Here is an 18,493-nt window from a genome sequence, read left to right as displayed (position 1 = left end):
AGGGGATGGGAAGCTCAAATGGTCTTTTTAGAGGGGAAGGTTCTCACTGGAATAATATTCCAGTGGAATATTATTCCAGTTTTCACTGGAATAAATTGCTGACACTTGTACAGAGACGTCAAGAGTAAAGGTGTGGAAGGTTTTGAAACAGGATGCAAGCTGGAAAAAATGTGACTGGGATTATAAGCATGGAATTTCAGCTGGAAGAGAAAAACTGTTTGATCAGGAAGACGGTGGAATGGAAATAGAAAGTATTCTGTAGCAGGAGGAGACAAGCATGGAGAAGCAGAATTCATTCTAACTCTGCAGAGTTTAGACACAAGTGCTGCAAGGAGAGCACCAAAAGTAGTTCTAAGCTGCAGCTTAGTTGGGCAGACCATGCAATTAGAAAACACATTGAAGGAAATAATGGCAAAAGGGAGTGAAATTAAAATAATGCATTAATGTACAAGTTAAAAAGAACAAGCAGCAGCAAACCAGATCCACACACAGCCCCCAAAAGAAAAAATCAATCCCAAACCAGAAGAAAAGCCTGAGAGTGGATAAAAAATTATCTGCAATTGCCTGTAAGAAATGATGGGGGAAAAGATCAAGCAAGAAGACCTGTGGGTGGCTGATCTCAGTATCTTGAGAATAAATACTTTCTTACCCTGTGTCCTCTAGGGTGGATAAATTCCACACTGCAGATGAATTCTATTAATGCAGAACAAGCATGTGCAGTGATTAAATGATTTGTGTGAGATGACACAGAAATCAGAGCCAAACTTTAACCCCAAGACCCCAGGTCAGACAGTTTGTGAGCTAAGAACTGTCTCTGAGGTACAGACTGAAGTCTGATATCCCCCTGCTCTCTGCAGAGCCTCTTTTTATAGGTCTACTAATGGAAGAGCATCTTGTGAAGTTCAGATTATGTCTCCAAATATTTTAACTTTAACTCAGTGCTCTGTAAGAAGTATAACTCTGACATTGTAGGGACAAAGGTACATCCATAAATGGCTCAATTTTTTATCTGCTGACAGTTGGGCAGACGGGGAAATCAAACTACACCCCATCGCATCATACAGTTGGGGAGCTAATGCTCCCCATAGCTCTGAGAAGCAAAAAAGTAAAAATTCACTACTCATGAAGCACCTACCTGTGCTGACAGCTAATTTAGGCCCAATATACATGCTATGCAAAGAAAATAAATTCTTATGACACGTCAAGACTGGAATCCAAGGAAGCCTGGCAATAATATTGAAGCAACACACTGTTTGCATAATGATTTCTGCAGTATCACTTTGTTTTGAAAAAACATCTTTATGCAGTTTCACTGGGAACAGAAGTACCAAATTCAAATAAATGACAAAATCCAACCACAATCACTAGTTTGCTTACAGTTTATCCTATCACTACACAGAAATCCATTCTAGGGTTTTGGGGTTTGTATTCTGGTTTGCAAAATGACAATTAGGGATAGCCTCTTGGTCTCCTTTCAGATTTTTGAGATATAAAATATCTCCTCATCTAATTTTAGAGATTCTGTGTATCCTGTAAACTCATTTCACATACAGTTTTGATCTATCAATAGCTCACTGAACATTTAGAAACAACATAATTCACTAGGTTCTAATTTTTTATTTGAATGATTTTTGAGACTTTTTGTCTGCCTCTTAGCTAAGTGCTTCTTTAGCCCCATGCGTTCAGTATTTTGAGAGCTACCTTTAATAGACCTGCTCTTGCATGCACTTCATCCACAGAACTCCTCCTCAAGAAACCTACAGCACAATAAGTAAATGAAAGAACTTCACCCCAGTGTATCTCCTCAGTGGCTTTGCGTGACTTTTACTTCACCTCTTGAACCTCTTCAACACACTGTCAGACTGACTGTGCTCTCTCCTTATCTGAGATTACTTTCTCTGCACCGAAATGCAGTTCATTACTTTCTTCAATGGAATTCCAAATCTGCTCTCTAATAGATTTCTAATCCTCAGCAAACCCACGCATTACGAAGCAAGTGCTGTGCTCGCCATATGGTTAATCTGATTTTCAGTGACCCTGCCCCATAATTTTCATTAAGAGCATGTGATTAGGAAAATACCACACCAACAAGAACGTGATTCCCATTTCCGGCTTCCCCTCATTGTTCTTGGGGGATTCTGATTATCACACACCCTTTAGTCTCTACAGAGAACTGCAGTTGCTTCCCCTCAGAAATCTGTTATTACTTTTAGGAGTATTCAAGGGTGTCATAGACTGCTTCTCAAGCTCAGAGCAATGCATGCACAGTTCCCTGGACACTGCACTTCACTTGCTTGTAGAAGAATTAATAGATCAACAGACTTGTGATCTATCACAGCAAGGATGGGACTATAACACGAAGAGTATTTCCACACTGGCACACTGTTACAATAAAAATGGTGTCTTATTTTTATCCCATTTCTGAGCATGCAAAACAATCCAACCACTTGTGATCATTAATAATCTTGTGCAGCTATTCACAGCAATAAAGGACTTCATCAAAATGTCCTTGGAGAATTCCTGCTTATGTAACTCTATATCACCCAACTATATCCTTATTTTACCAACTGGGGGTTTCTAGTGCACGTCCTGTCACAAGCTGTTCTGAGATCATACTGAATAATTTTCAGTAGCAGCAACCATTAACCTTCAAAGTACAGGAATTTTGGTGTTGGAAGGAGAATAAAAATACACATCAGAGGATGCGTGAAAATCACTGATTTTCAAGTAACTGTTGCAACATGTAGAAGAAATCCTTTAGTATTTATAGCAAAAAAATACAAACAAAATATGTTTAGACTGAGCAAGTATGAGACTTTAGAGTGGAAGATTTCATATAAATGTTGATGTTTTCATGTTTTGTATTACGGGGGTTTTGATGATGTATTATGATATGGAGATTTCTTTTCTTATATGAATCACCTAATTCCCAATGCTAGGCTGTTATCAGGCACCTTGGGAATGAGGCCTGCTGAAGACAGACATTAAGAAAGGACCAACTTTCAGGTGGGTGAACATGCTGTTCTTTTCACACTTAAATATACACAACTTGATATTTTTAATTACTATGCTCAGAACAGCAAAAAAACTGCCCTTGATGTTCTACATAGCCTGTAGCTGGGACTGAAACAGAGTAACACAGCCCCAAAAAATGATACAAACACACAATGCTGCTCTGCTTGGGTAAACTCCTCTCTCAGCACTTTTTGAATCATCAGCTATTTATTTCAATATTCTGCATGTCATCAGTGCTTTGGCAGCCCATTTTTTTTTCTCTTTTTAATACTCCTTGTGTATAAACAGCACATATAAAATTTCTGATTTGGAACAATTCATTCTTAACTTGTTAAAGTCTGGTCTGGTAAATGCATCATTTGTGTCATGACATCACCCCAACTTGTGACAGTAAATGCTGTAAGAATTCATATCAAGGTGTTACAAGTCTTGCATTTATATGTTTGACTGATAGTTTCACAGTGGAAAAATATCTGGGTCATCACTTTCCAGAGGCACCAGGGCCCGTGTTTCTATTCCTGGTCAACCTCAGAACGCGTTCCATGCCTGCTCAAGTGGTGTTTTCCCTGCTGACACAACCAGACAGACAGAACTGCAAATGTTATTGTGAGAAACAGCAATTTCCATGTGGGAGAAGGGCTGATAAGTTTCAAACTATCATCTTTTGGCTTAAAGAAGCCTTCAGTGCTTTTATTATACCCTCTTGATTTAGCTGTTTCTGTTGAAAGGGCAGGCTCTGACCTCCTACGAGTGCTGTAAACAAGCTGCATGCAGGTTTTTAAAGATGATCCAGTTTGGGAGCATGTACAAAATCCATGTCAGCTACTTGATTTACCTGTGACTTCAGTGGGTGGAAATCAGCCCCAGACTGTCTGAAGTGGCTCAGTTTCTAATATTAAAGTGAGATTGGAAACTAGCAATAACACTTTATGGTTTTTTTCACCTTTGAATTGACTATTGATCTCGCTAACTGCAGTGAAGGAGGTTCCAGCACTGAAAGCTGGTTATGGAGAAACGCCTTCTTAGAGAGACAAGAATATTTCTCAGACTTGCTTCATAAACATTTCACTGAACTCAGCTGGGACAAGAGCCTCCAGAGCCCACTTCTCTTGGGAAAAATGTTGCCTTTCAGAATCTGACATTTCCCAGCTGGAACTGGATCTGTTTCTATGAAATCAGAAAAGCAAGTCTAGCTCATGGCTATTAAAGCGTAATTTTTTTGATGTGCATCCATCATTCATGCTGGTGACCTAATCCTTGTAAAGTCAATGGGAGAGAAGAAAAGAAGACAATTCACAGACCCTAAAATACCCACACATCTGCTCAAAACTCTTCCACAATGACCCTTGCATATGAGTTTAAATGTGAAGCATTTGCAGGAAGAATTTCACAAATAATTTAAAATAAGTAAGAGTTGAGAAAACTCTGACCTTTTCCACAGAAAATTCATGAAGAAATAAACAGAAAAATAAGCATCCACCATTTACATAATTCATAATTAATTACTTTTTCAGTTCTCTTCTCTGTCCATACACTGCAAGGGAGGGACATGCCATAACCACAACCATGAGTTTTTTTCTCTTGCTTAATTTTTTTATCTCTTGTGTTCTTCAGAAGTGTTGTCAGTTTTGCAACCTGTGCAACTAGGCATGTCTCACTGAGTTCAGTGATGTGATTTACACCAGCAAGGACCTCCAGCTCTACTTTTTTTAATTCATCAACTTGCATAAAGCATCAGTTGACTCACATGCAATTACCCTGAATTATTCACCAGGGTAAGTAAAAGTTACCCGTTTAGGCTCTCTGAGTCAGATTTCTGATATTACTTTAATTACAGGCTTCCTTTTCGTTTCCAAAATGTCATTCAGGCCCACATCTGTTGCCACCTGGCCACAAAGAAGCACAGTATCCTGTGTTCAAACCTGTACAATGCTGACAGCTGCTTTCAGCTGAGCTCCAGATATACTTCACCTGCAACCTTTGGTTCCCTTCCTCCTCACTGAGGTGTGTAAAACCTCCTAATAAGCATCACTGTGAGAAATAAGTCTTTTATCTAACTCTCTTGAGGGAATTACACACTTCTGGGAGCCTCTGAAAACAGCCTGTCCTATGAACCTGCACTAACAAGGAAGCCACAGAGAGCAGAGAACTAGAGATTCATGTTCATAAATTGTCAGGCCAGAAGGAAAAGCTACACTAAGGAGGCAAAGCCCTGCTTAGGTCAGATAACCATCCCTGCCACTAAGCTATCCATCTAATGAGCCCCCTCATCAACACCTTTGCCAAAAAAGCACTAAGTCACCCCCAGCTGTCCCCATCCTTTGGTGATATTGCTCAGAGAAGAGGATCACTGGATTAACAGGTTATAAAACCAGGAGCTGCTTGGAGAAACTGAAAAACAAAGATGAGCTCCAGACTCTGAGATGCTCCTCATTGAGCTAGGGCAGTTTTAAGACCCCTTGAAGCTAAACTGCCTTTTTTTTAAAATGTCAGTGCATCTCAGAGCTATTTTAAATTGGAGTCTGCCAAAACTCCAAGGGGCCATTATGATAGAGATCATCAATGAATAAAGAAAGATTTTGGGTATGTTCCCTTTACAATACTTGCTGCAGGGTTGTAGGATGAAAATTAAGGACATTATCTCCTTAAAGCTCTCCCACATTTTCTGACTTTTCAGATAATATTTCTCTTTACCAAATCCATTTCTCATTTTATCTCATTTCCCCTGGCTCCTTCCATTGGCCTCACCCCTGGTTTGTTCTGAAATTTGCTTCCTTCCCCTCTCATGCAGCCTTCAGCAGCTCCATTTCTCTCTGAAAGCTCTCTCCAGTACTAGATTTCAGCTTTGCCTTGTATGCTTTAGGCCACTGTCAGCTTTCCTCACACTCAAGACTCATCTTTCTTCCTTCTCCCCATGTCTTTCCCCCTCCCCCAGAAAGTGCCATGAGCTGCTATGAGTTTTCACAGGGATTTGCTTCCCTCATGAGCTTCTTCAACATATGACCTGCAGTTCCTTTCACTTTATCCCTAATTAGTTTCAACAACCTGTATTTCTTTCCCAAACTGTGTGCACTATCAGATGCTCACTTTATCCATCAGAACTATTCGTCCTCCAGATCTTTTTTTTTTCCTGTAATCATCTTCAAAATCATCAGTCTTATTGAAACACTCCTTAAAGTCCTGCTGCAGCCTGTAATTCTCTAATGAATGGGTTGGTGTTGGTATAATTTACCTGTACTATTCATATTTCAATGGCCTCAGTTCTATTCAACAACACTGTTTCCAATGAGAAGTGATATTCTGAAGCATGAACTGTATTTACATTTTTCTTCAAATGTAGTACTCAGCTGTAAAGCTAAGCATGTTTTCCTCTTCCCTTTCACATCAGAGAAACTTTCACTTTCATTCCCTGTCCTATGACCTGAAAGTACTCTCTGCCTTTTTCTCACTTTTGTCATCACTGCTAGTCTGGATATAGATGTCCTAGTAGAAAGTTGCCCCAGCAGACACCAAATGAGACAGAAGTCACACCAGCAAAAAACAGGAAATAAAACAGACAAACCCCTGCTTAGTTAGAAACATTTTAAGAAAACCCAAAAAACAAAACCACAACAATGTAAGCAAACATACAAAACAAACAAAAAAACCCCCCACAAAATGACAAAAAACCTCAAGGCAGTCAACTTGCCCCATGTATCTTAGCTCTTCCCAAGGCCCTCTCCCAGCTGCAGTGGCAAAATACCTTAGAGTGGTTTCCTAAAGGTCAACACAGTGCTGCAGTAATATTTCCTTTCCTTCCTCCAGTGGATTTATTTCACCAATGATTGTTCTCTGCCTCAGCAAAACAGCTTCATCTCTTTTCTCTATTTAGCTCTTGTGGGGCTGAGCCCTGCTGCAGCAGTCCCAGTGAAGTCAGTGGGAGTGCTGACTCTGGAAGAGCCAGATGTGTCCCATTGAATAATTATCCAGGGCTGAATGAGCTCCCAGAAGTTGAGTGTGAAGACAAGCATCGACACTGAGAGGCTGTTAACCAAAGCAGGAGTCCCACTAAAACAACATTCCCCACTGCCTCCCAACAATGCCCTCACCGACCTCTTCAAATAAATATGTCCACTAAAAAACCCCAAACAGAGATAAGATTTCAACAAAGAGAAATGGTATTATTAAAAAAGAGATTAGAACACTAAACCTTTCCCAACTGTAAGTCAATTTGATCTTTAAACAGAGGTCAGCTGGGTTTTTTCTGCTGTAGAAACACATGCAAACCTTCCTAGTAGAAAGGCCCTTTGTGAAGTTTCAATAAAAGTATACCAGAGCCACAGGAAAGTGGAGGTCTTATTCACATTGAGGAGTATTCAGTAATCACAGGATTTAGAAATTTAACTACTAGAGTAGTGTTGCCATCATATTTCAAATCTCCCATACCTTCTTGGTGATTTCTCATGGACAGTTCCTCACAGCACTGAGTCTTTCTACAGCACAGCCAACAAACTCCATCTCTCTCCTCCCTCAGCTAACCCACTCTTTTGTAGCACTCTTCTTCTTATTGGACACAGCTGTGGCCTGTTAAGGGCAGGCCTGTTCCCCATCTTTGGTGATTAGTACAGCTGCAACTCCTCAGGTGTGAGACTACCTTCTGCACTGTCTTTATTTTCTTGCATTCTATCCCTCCACAGAGTAGTACTTTGTTGATGCCTAGTTGCTGCCTTATTGCTGACAATTTTCTAGTTTATCTTCTACATTTTTCTCTCCAGCCACTGCAGATACATTCTGCGTGAAAAATAGGGGACAAAATTAGTGAAGACTTAGTGTCTCATTTAAATAAGTATTTAAAATTTACAACCAAGGCAGTCTTCAAATTTTAAAATATTCTTTCTAGTAAAAAATAGCATGAACTATCCAAAATCTGAAACAGTAAGAAAATTTTTCAAACATCTTTGTGATGATGATGAACTCACAGGTAGATAAGGGCACCATTTACCTCTTTTTTTTCCCTAGTTCTTTTAGGAGGTGAAATCCAACAACCCAGCAGAATAACCCCGTGCCACTGGTGGGATAGAGGAGAGTATGGAGAGAGATCTAAAATTCTGGAGGTTCATTCAAGGAACAAAATCCCTTTGTAGCCTTTCTGGCCAGGACCCAGTTTCCCAGGGGTTGAACATTGGTGCACTACACTTTTGCTCAGGGAAGAGGATCTTTATACCTTTTTCCAAGTGAGGAAGAGAAACAGGGCAAAAAGTATAGTGTTCATTAAAAGACTCTCTCTGGAACTGTTTCCTGAGGGAGTCTGCTTGCAAATTAATGTCTTTGGGTCTCTGACTTGCCACCCCGAACCTAACTGGATCTTGCACTGCAAACCAGAGATTCTTCCAACTTCCACAGCTTTGGAAGTCCATGTTGTCAGAAGAGCCACATGGCAAAGGAATAAAAAAATTTTGTCTTTCCATTCAACTGTTTTCTTTGATCACTGTCTTTCCTGCAAAGCCCATAACGTGTATGGGTCTAAGCCTTCCATGGGTTTTGACTCAGCTTCAGCCAAGTGCATTGAATTCATTAAACACAAATATTTAAGCCCACAGAAAACATCTCCAGAAAGCCAATGGGACATTTTGCACCATCAATTACCCTGCCGTTGTCAGCTGGTACTGACTGAAACTCTGTAATTGCACTTGGATTAAAACTTACAGATGCTCTTCCACTTTGGTTTGGGTTTTTTTTGGTCTTTTTTTTGTTTGTTTGTTTGTTTGTTTGTTTTGGTTTGGTTTTTGGTTGGTTTTTGTTGTTGTTTTCTTTGTTTGTTTTCCAAAAATCTCCATAGAGAAGATAAATAGGGAAAAACCAACCAGAAAAAATTGTGCAGGGAAGACTCAATTGAGTTCTGCTGACAAACCCAGAAGTGTATTATTCCCAACACTGTAAGGCACTGCAGTGGAAGGGAGCAGGAGGTGGTCTCACTAACAAAGTGCCCCAGTGAAACTCATGGTGGGACAGGTGAGTTAAAACTGGAGCTTGGATTTCAGATGAGACATTATTGATCCTTCTCTGGCTTACCTTGAAAGCAGGGGCTAGGAGTCACACCACCATGGAGATACAGCTCAGCACGGAAGAATAAGGTTTTGATGTTATCCTGATCAAAGAGGCATCCCAGCCACGGGAAGCAGGGGAAAAGGTTGGACTTGATGATCTTGGAGGTCTTTTCCAACCTAAATGATTTTATGTGGTTCTGTGTAGAGGGAAGGCTGTGTGGCCCTCGGGAGTGGTTGTGACTCAGGTTCATTGTCCGACCTCTTTCTGGGGTAGGCTGGTATAATCCAGCCCTTTATATGCAAGTGGCTGGGGGAGAGCACTATAAATATGGAACATCAAAATGTCATTTGCACAGTCACTTTAAACAGATATGTCCTAGCACTCTCTTTCTTCTGCTCAGGAAAGATAATAATCTGTTAAACTTTCTCCCAGAACTGCATTTTAGCATTTTAATTACAGACCAAACATACTCACCAAACGCACTCTCACTAAAGGGCATGCCTTAATAAAGTCAGTACATGGTGCTGCTGTGACCCAGCAAGGTCAGTGCCTGTGAGGAATGGCCAAGGAGCCCGCTGGCCCCTGCTGGAATCCAGGACATCCCTCTGGCTGCCCTACATGGCTCGAGCCCCTGCCAGGGGCCTCAGAGACCTTGGCACAGAGCCCAAGAACCCTGTGCCTTTGATTTTGACCCATGGAAAAAATTACCAACCTTATATGAGGATTTACAAGCCACAGAATTTTAAGTATAATCATAGTTAGTTTGTCACAGGGTGAAAAGTAGAATTTTAGGGTTTTTAAAATGGAGGCTCAGGGTCCCAAGAAAGAGGGATTTGGGCGGGCCTTGTCCTTTTTTCTCCTTCTTCCTAGCCTCCATCTTCTGGGTGATGGTGGCACTCTTGGATTGGTGTAGGGTAGAGATGGACTGTCTAACATAGGTGATAGGTATTGGAAAATTATTGTACATAATGTGCATGTAGTTTTTAGTATATAAAAAATTAAGTACACATCCATGAGGGTGGGCAGTGCGCCACCGACTGACCTGCTGGACGGACCTCAGCAGGCCAGGGAAAGAATGTTGTAGATAACAGAAAATAACCTTGATAACCAGGACAGAAGAATCCTGACTCCTTCCTTTCTGGGAAAAGATATTCTCTAACACATCTCGGGGTCATCCTGACCACAGAGACCCCCGAGAGACACCGGGCCAGGACAGCGGGACAGGGACGGGGCCCACTCGGGGCCGGGCCAGGCCGGGCCGGGAAGGAGCTGCTGCCACCCACCCGCACCAGGGCTCCTCCACGGCCCAGCAGAGCGGCTGAAATGCAATTATTTTTTCTGATGGAGGGCTGCTGCTGGCCGTGGTGTCCCGGGAGAGCCCGAGCTGTGCCCCTGCTTTGAGCGCTGCCTCCCTCTGCTGTCCTGCCGCAGCTCTGCGCTGGGGACACGCCAGGTCACCCCCGGGAACGGCCCAAGTACGAGGCTTGGACAAAAGCCTTGAATAAAAATTTTTGCTTGACGCTATTCAGTCTCACAAGGAACACTTTAATGTCTGGAAGTGTCAGTCCCAAGCGGTGGAGGCTTCACAGTGGAAATACACAAATAAAGAATGGCTGGGAAATGCATTTTCTCCTTATGGATCTGCCCAATCAGGTTTCCATTATGAATAAGAAGTAATAACCAGTAATAACAGCTTCTTCTCTGAGAGAGAAGTAACGTAAATTTCTAAGCAGCAGAGATTCCCTGAAAAGAGTGGAATATGAAAAAAGTTCACAGGTTTTACTTTCTGACAGGGGTAAAACAAGGAGCTAACATCTGACTGAGGCAGGGGAAGTCCTTCCCATCTCCCTGTATCCATATGCAAGATATCAGAATTCAGAAGATCAGGATTCTGAAGATAGCCCATGAGGTTTGTGGGACTGGATAGCATCTCTAAGAAATCTGAAAGTTTGAATAAAAGCACCCATTTTCATTGGCACGGATGATTTGAGCTTGGTGATTTTTATCCCTTTCAGACAGCACATGATCAGCCTCTCTAACAGCCTCTGGGCACTTCTTCATTTGCAGATCAGCAGAATTTCTAAGCCAGTCTCAGTTCTGAAAGGTAAAGTGCCAGTGCACTTAGGAATTTTGTTTAATTGGGATTTTTCCAATGTTTTCATAAGCAAATCCAAAAGTTCTTTTCCTTCTGTAAACTCTTAATAAGTATAATATTCTTGAAGCAGTGAAGTGAGCTCAGCTCACAGTATGTTTGCAGTGTCAATGGCTATTTTTATGTTCTTCATGCATGAGCCATGACAATACTGTCCTGTGTGATAAAACATATATTAAATCATGGATTGCAAGCATGATCCTACAGTCTCGACAGTTTGCTTTCCAAACAAAAGATAACAATTTGCTGAGTGAGCTGCTTTGAATTCTTGCAGGCACTGTATTGAGTTCTATTGTGATTTAACAGGGGCTAAAATTTGCTCTTATTTGGTTGTGAGTCTTTCAGCAGTCAGTGTATGCACATGAGGGCACATTCTGCCTCTTTCTATTTAATGTGCATGTTACAGTTCAAATTCTTCTCTTCAATGTACTTAGTGGGAGACACACTGAACGATATTTTATTTACACTAGTAGTGGGAGAGGTGTTGAAATTTTCATTATTCCAGTTTTTAATAGTGTTGGAAAAGGAATGTCATGTCTTTTTTTTTTTTTCTGTGACCTCTAAGTAGAAGTAATTTGTTCCATACAAATTAGGACAGAGACTGGAGGAGAAGTTCAGCATCATTCTGTAGCTCTATGCAGTATCTTGTGCATCCAATTAACTAATGAAATCTGAATGAAGGCGGAGGTGGGGGGTGGAATAAAAATCCTTTTTTTCTTTGAAACATTCCCATTTTGCAACAGACAAGAGTGTGGCACTGCCCTGCTGGAGTTCTAGTGTAAAGTAATAAACCAGGGTGCAGAGTCAGACTAGAGAGAAACCTGACCCCCACACAATAATCTGGGTGTATGGGTCCAGGAGAACAAGGAGTTTTGAAAATCCTTTGCGTTGTTATGGATCCCCATGGCTCCTTGGCAGAAGTCCAGACCCATGCATTAGCCATCTCAGAACAGCTTCCTCAGGTTTACCTGATAATATTGTGCTCTTTCTGGCACTAAAAAGCCTTCCCTAAAATTATATCTTTTAATTCAGGTATTGGTTGACTGGTTTAGCAATTCTACTTTTACCTCAGCTCGCACGTAATTCCAGAAAACTATAAACCAAGAACAGAAGGGCAACAATTACACTGTGTCCCTGATATACACAGACCCAACATCCACACACTCCCAAATTAGTATACTAATGATGTTACTGCTTTAATTAACCATGCTACTGTGCCTGTACTGGACTCTTTCCCAAGAACTGTTCAGGTTACTGCGTAAGGCAAGGACACTGATTTTCCTTTAATGCCTTTTTTTTTTTTCTCCCCTTTATTGACAAGACTGCCAAGTTCACAGAAGAATCAATAGCCAAGGATATTCACATAGGATAAGATTTACAAAGCATGTTTCACAGACAGTAACAACTGGGACCTCGGAGCACTTACTGGAACCAACAAAATGACAACTGATATGTCCTCCAGTGAATCTCTGTTAAGACGTTCTGTCTGCAGTAATTAAAAACTAGGTAATGTCACCTGTGTGAAAAGCCCACCATAAAATCAGCTCCACTTAGGAGTGTAACTTGACATGTTGACTTTTTCCATCAGCAGCTCTGTCCTCTAAGCCTGCCTCTGGCCCTGCTATGCTGAGTAGCACCTTCCTTAACTCGTATCAACCAAAGCAATACACGCTTGTGATAGCTCTTATTTTTTCTACCATCTCTTTCCTTCAGTATTATGTGTGGGATGGTCTGGTAACTCATTAATTACAACTGAGAAAATTACCCCTCAGTGAACACACAAAATATTTTTTCACACAGTTCTTTTTGTCATATATATATTTCAGAGTAATTACATCTCTCTTTCAATTCTTTGAGCTTATTTAAGCCAAGTGATCTTGCCCCAGTAAAATACCCAAGTTTTCTGTTGTGTACTTTTAGCTGTGCAGGACTTAGATAGATATCACTAAGCACAAGGGTTTCTTGAGTATTCATAGTGTACAGTACAAATTAAATTGATTCTACTTCTTCCTATACTCCAGAAACACCTAAACTTTTACCAAAATCAGGACACACACATGCACACACAGAGTCTGAAACAAATCTTTTTCATGCTTTTTCATACACACACTTGTACTGACTTCATGCAGAAACTTTTATGCAGAGAAATAACGAAGGAAAAAAAAAGGAACTAACCTTATCATAGGTTATTGCATGTAGGAAGTATTATAAATATAATTAATTGCTTGGCTCTCTTCCTTCTCTGTCATATTTCCCTCAGGTCTCTGTTCCATGCTCAAGGCCACTACTTGATGGGGGAGGTATAAAGTCATAACAGGCTGATGTAAATTTCCTTTGAGGTGCCTTATATATCACAGATTCCACACGGGAGATGAAACAGCAATTTTGTCCCTGCTCATAAGTAAGGGGTGGAAGAAATGCTTCTTGTGAAGAGAACTAGACTCATGCCTATTCTCTAATTGAGGCCAGTATAGTATATTATTCTTCAGGTAAAACTTTGATAACACTTATTGCCTTTTCCAAGACCCCTTCTGTAAGGAGGGCTTGTAATTCTGAGGAGGAAATGAAGAACTCCAAAACTGAGGGAGATAAAGAAAGTGTCAGTGTCAAGGGTCTTCGATGTGGTCTGTCAGCTGAATTTTATGTTTCTGCTAAATTAAAATCAGAAACTCATTACAGAAAATGAAACAAGAGGGTGGTTCAGGCAGTCACTTTTTAAGATCACCATCAGCCTCTGAACAGTTGAAAAGCCTTTGTCCACCTACTGTAGATACCTGGGTTGCTTTCTTGAAAAGATGCAGATCTACTACTCTGACAGGGTTGCCATCAGGGCTTTCCTGAGCATGCCAACAAAGCCACTTATTGACCTTAAAAAGCTTAATTAAGCTGGGCAAATGATGATAAAAACCTAGGGAGAATACTCATTTCAGAAATATTTTAATGGGTCCACCCAGGGAAATAAGATAACACTTAGGTGTGCACATTCCATGTCCAGTATCCCTTTCATCTCCACATACTGCCTTTAGAAATCACCTGTTATTTAAGATGCCAGATGACCTTTTAATAAAACAACAGTGAAGTGACATTTTAAAATATTTCCAACTTAACCACAGTCCCCAGCTCTTGCCCAGCAGCACATTTGTGCAGTTCAGCTGGTAACTTGTTTTCTTCCTCCCAAGGAATTTCACCATCCTCGTGAGCAACAAAACAGAACATGTGCAGATGCCAGTTTTGCAAGTCTATTGTAGACAAGGGAGGCACAGTGGGTTTTTTTACACCACTTGAGGTCCTGTTCCACAAAGGATTTAGGCTTTTATTCCTTGCAATTGTCCCAATTCCCTTACAATTGTGTTCTCAGATGAGCCAGTTCAGTTAAATAAACTGGAAGGTGTAAATGACACTGGTTTTCCTACAGCTGTCTTCAATACTGAGTGGCACTTTTTCTACATGAATAAATGGCATTAAATTCATAAAGCACAGCTCAAGAGGAAGAGAATTTGCTGAAATCCAGCTCTTGTTCACATGTGGACAAGAAGCTGCTTTTGCACACAAGTTTTGATCACAGCAATTTAATCAGTAAGGCAACAATATCTTTGCTGCACTGAAGCTATCTTACTTCTGATGGGAAAGATTGTTACCTATTCAATACATATAGAAATAATCACAGTATTTTGTCATCAAAATCAGTGGCAACACTTCATAAGCAGAATAAAACTAAGGATGAGATTGGGTGTCAAAATCTAAGTGGGTAGTATCAGCTGAAAAGTAGGAGGGAGAGGAGCTACACAGTCATTTAAAATAGAGAGCATCAAGGATTGATGAGGAATGAGTTGAAGAGCCAGGAAAGTGTCTCTAGCAGAAGTTGGCAAAGCTGATAATTGAAGTCAAGAAGATAAAATATAGATGTATGTTTCCTGGAGAATGGGTTTCCCAGAATTTTGTGTGCAATTGATTTTTTGTTCACTTACATGACATATTTGGTTTTCAAAATTGCTTTGACAGAGACTTTGTAGTGGTAAAACCAAAACTGGCTTAAAAAAATAAAATAAAAGAGAAAGAGAGAAGAAAGAGAGAAAGAGTGAAAGAGAGAAGAAAGAGAGAAAGAGTGAAAGAGAGAAAGAAAGAGAGAGAGAAAGAGAGAAAGAGAGAGAGGAAGAGAGGAAGAAAGGAAGAGAGGAAGAGCAGTGATGCACTCAAATATGACAGCAAAATGGACCTGCACAGACAGAAACTGGTAATGTTGTAGATATTCTTAAAATTTCAAGGGTCAGGTATGGCAACACATTTAATCCTATTAATTTCAGTGGAAATCTTCACTGATAAAGATACTAATCAGTAAAACTATGGAGAACAGCAACCAACCCTTAAAGGGAATGGAATCACTGTAAGAGTTCTATCCTATCCTTCTGGGTCTGTTGCAGGGTCATTGTAACAGTTCTAACACATTTATCTTTCTCTGAATATAACATTTTTTAAATTACTTTACCTTCCAGTATCGAGGTCTCAACCCTATACATTTGGAATCTCAAATTTTATCTTTCATGCTAAACATGTTTTGCTGTCTGGTGCTGAACTGTGGAGGACTATTGTATCTCTGTCGTGGAGACATACTTTCAAAATGCTGATAATACTGTATGATAAGACTGTCATATTTAATTACCAGGCTAGCAGTTATGAGGACATTGGTATCTGATTCCCTTAGGTCTACAAATATATGACCATAACTTTGCAAACAGCTGTCCATCAACAGCTCTGCTTATCAACATCGATGTGGAAGGGTTTAAATGTCTTCTCCCAGTGCTTCTGAGCTAATAGTCTCTGCTGCATTTTCTGCAGCACACAAGGCTGGTCTATCTGCCAATCCATGCTCTAATCTCAGTGAGACCAGAGGGGAAAAAAGCCAACAAAACTTACTGCACTCTCTTTATAAAGATAGTGAAGGTCAGACTAATCAATCTCAAATAAAAATGACGCTACGTGAAAATTCCCATTTTACCTGAGTCCATATTAATTCCTCCTATCAGGACACTGATGTCCTGCTTCACAAAGCCAGTTCCATCACTGTTTGTAGGACAGTACTTGCAGCTCTTCTAAAATCAGCTGCTGAAATTTCCCCCTAATTTATTCAGTGCCTGTACTCATTCATCCCATTCCATACAAAATGCTGCATTCTTTGCAGTGTCACACAGCATCATCTATTTCAGTTGCATTGCTAACAACATTTTCTCCTGTTTTGGAATCCATGTAAGTACAAAGTCATGCAGGAATATAATCCTGTTGGTGTATAGCAGCCAGGCAGCCCACAGCTCCTCATACTTTTAGTAAAATAGTTACTCAGAACAGTAACAAGATCAATTCATTTAAATATGCACTTAAAAAACTGTTACATTTTTACAGCTAACTCTTAGCTGGTGTGAATTAGCAAGGATTGATTGACTTTGTGTTAATTCAACCCTCACTGGCCTTAATAGAATGATGCTAACTGGGGACTGACCCTGAGCAGCTGATCCTATGGAAGCTAAAGAACCACACTAAAAAAAAGGATGGCACTCAGAAAGACTTAAAGTTTAAAAAAACCCAAAGGCACAGCAGCACTGGGCTGCCCAGTGGGATGGCCATAACAGAATTTAGGGTGTTAGGCTGCAGCAGAGTTCCCATCAGAAACACTTCAAGATGCACCCCAGAGCAAGGCTTTCATTAAGGACCTGCTTAGGTTTAAGTGAACCCAACCACCAGGAACCCAGCCCGTGAGAATCAGGTTCTGTGAGTTTTATCACCTGCAGATTTGCCTCTTATGTTACCTTTTCATTATTTACCTTGAGCAATAAAATGTAGCTCATGTTAGTTACCATGAAAAAAAGCCGTCCATTTGGGTTTTTCCTTTGGGTTCTTGCAAACATTGTCCCTTGGGGCTGTAACACAGCTTCCACCCCTGTTAGTGTTGCTTACAAAACTCTTTCCCATTTTCAGCATTTTTAGTGCATTTTGAAATCTATTTCTGTAATAACACTGAAGACCTGCCTTGGCAATTTATGAAGAGCTTCCTTAAAATTCAGATAAATTATGAGCTGTCAGTGTCAATCTTGAGTGTAATCTTATCAAAAAACTTGAGGTTAATTAGGAAGGATCTCATCCTTCTAAATCCATATAAGCTTAACATAATAATTGAGAGTTGAGATCAATTACTCATGGTATGTCAAGGGTAGGAACTTATATGGTAATGATTGAGTGCTTGGCCTGAATGCTCAAAAGTCAAGGTCAGAAAGCACACCAAATGCACATTTAAAATTTCTTGAAGTCACAAGTGGTAGAGAAAGGAAAGGATTGAAAATCTTATGTGTACATAGTTGGGGTGCATGCTGATGTGAAATCCTGAGGCCAAATTCAAAAAACCATTGAAATAGTAAATACAGGGAGTGGCTGGGAATGACTGTATCTTAAAATGGGACTGCCAATAGTTTGGGGGCATTTTCATGGAGCAATTCAGAAGTTCCATTTAATGAACAAACACCAAGTTTTCTCAGTGGGCTAGCAAATTTAACTGAAGTAAAAATAATGCCCTCTGTCCTATGGAATGCATGAGACATTCATTGTGTCACAGACTCACCTTAAGGTGACACTGACAGTCCCTTGCAAGCACAATCTTCATAACTTTCTCCTGTCCTCTGGAAACACACTGCCACTCCACCTTAATCACTTCAAGACAAGGAGAAAACAAGAGTCCTGGAGCTGTCCTGCTCACCCTGGGAGGCAAAAATGAAAAATCTCGAAAGAAGATTTGCCTTGTTTCTCTTTTTTTCTTTTTTTATTTTCCATTTAAGAAAAACCCAAAGCTGAAAAAATATTGTTGCCAGTACTCTTGAAGGAGCTGCCTTCCAAGTGAACCATTGAAACAGAGAGTAGACTGGATGTGCATGAGTTTATCTCTCTCATTGCACTAGAAGCCCAGAATAAAATCTGCAAGAAGAAGGTGCAAAATTACAGTAAATTACTTACAGACTTGGATATGGCACTAGATTTCAGCTAAAGGAGGCTCTGTAGGCTTACTCTGTATGGCAGAGGAGGTATGGAATTGCAGAGAGCTCATCCCAAACCTCTCAGACACTGTGGCATTTATGGTTTGTGAATAAATCCCCCCGTACTGAAAATGGGAGGGTCTCACAGTGAGACTAAACACACTGAGAGGATCTCCCCACTGATAGAAGGCAGTGTACTGTGAAAGATTAAAATCAGGCCTGAGCAAGCCAGCTTGGTTTCCAGGAGCAATATAAATGTGTCAGCGCAGCGTTCCACCGGGCC

At 40.5% G+C, this 18,493-nt stretch overlaps 1 protein-coding gene across 1 annotated transcript in view; it reads right to left on the bottom strand.

The window, feature by feature from the left end:
- The window catches only part of SAMSN1 (SAM domain, SH3 domain and nuclear localization signals 1), a 65,231-nt gene extending 47,297 nt beyond the window's left edge, over positions 1 to 17,934 (bottom strand). Inside the window, exon 1 of the mRNA XM_077174508.1 lies at positions 17,802 to 17,934. The gene's annotated coding sequence lies outside the window, so the exon portion shown is untranslated. The remainder of the gene's footprint in view (positions 1 to 17,801) is intronic.
- Between the last annotated feature and the right edge of the window lie 559 nt (positions 17,935 to 18,493).

Source organism: Agelaius phoeniceus, chromosome 2 (assembly GCF_051311805.1).
Source record: "Agelaius phoeniceus isolate bAgePho1 chromosome 2, bAgePho1.hap1, whole genome shotgun sequence".
In the NCBI taxonomy this organism is placed as follows: domain Eukaryota; kingdom Metazoa; phylum Chordata; class Aves; order Passeriformes; family Icteridae; genus Agelaius; species Agelaius phoeniceus.
Note: the sequence above shows the minus strand (reverse complement) of the source record. Positions and strands in the feature narration are given on the sequence as shown.